Here is a 498-nt window from a genome sequence, read left to right as displayed (position 1 = left end):
TTCCTCTTCCTCTTCCTCTTCTTCCTCCTCCTCCTCCTTCTTCTTCCTTCCTCCTCCTCCTTCCTCCTTCTTTCTTCTTCTATTTCTTTTTATGTGCACTGGTGTTTTGACAGCATGTATGCCTGTGTGAGGGTGCCAAATCTTCTGGAATGGAGTTATAGATGGTTATGACATCTATAACTGGAATTATAGATGGTTTCCTGTCATGTGGGTGCTGGCAAATGAACCTGGGTCCTCTGGAAGAGTAGTCGGTGCTCCTAACCTCTGAGTTATCTCTCCAGCCTCATCCTCGGCTTCTTTACTTCTTTTCTTCTCTGTACAGAATGAAGGTAGACCTGAGGTGTCACATAAACTGACACCTCTTGAGTATATACACACATCTCCTGCGTGTTAGAATATACCCGTGTTCTCCTGAGAATTAATACTAGCTGGTTTTCCTTCTGTGCGGTTACACTCTTGGATCTCTTCTTTTTTGTTTGTTTGGGTTTTTGTTTTTGC

The sequence above is a fragment of the Microtus ochrogaster genome, chromosome 7 (genome assembly GCF_000317375.1).
Source record: "Microtus ochrogaster isolate Prairie Vole_2 chromosome 7, MicOch1.0, whole genome shotgun sequence".
In the NCBI taxonomy this organism is placed as follows: domain Eukaryota; kingdom Metazoa; phylum Chordata; class Mammalia; order Rodentia; family Cricetidae; genus Microtus; species Microtus ochrogaster.
This window is presented reverse-complemented; position numbering follows the sequence as displayed.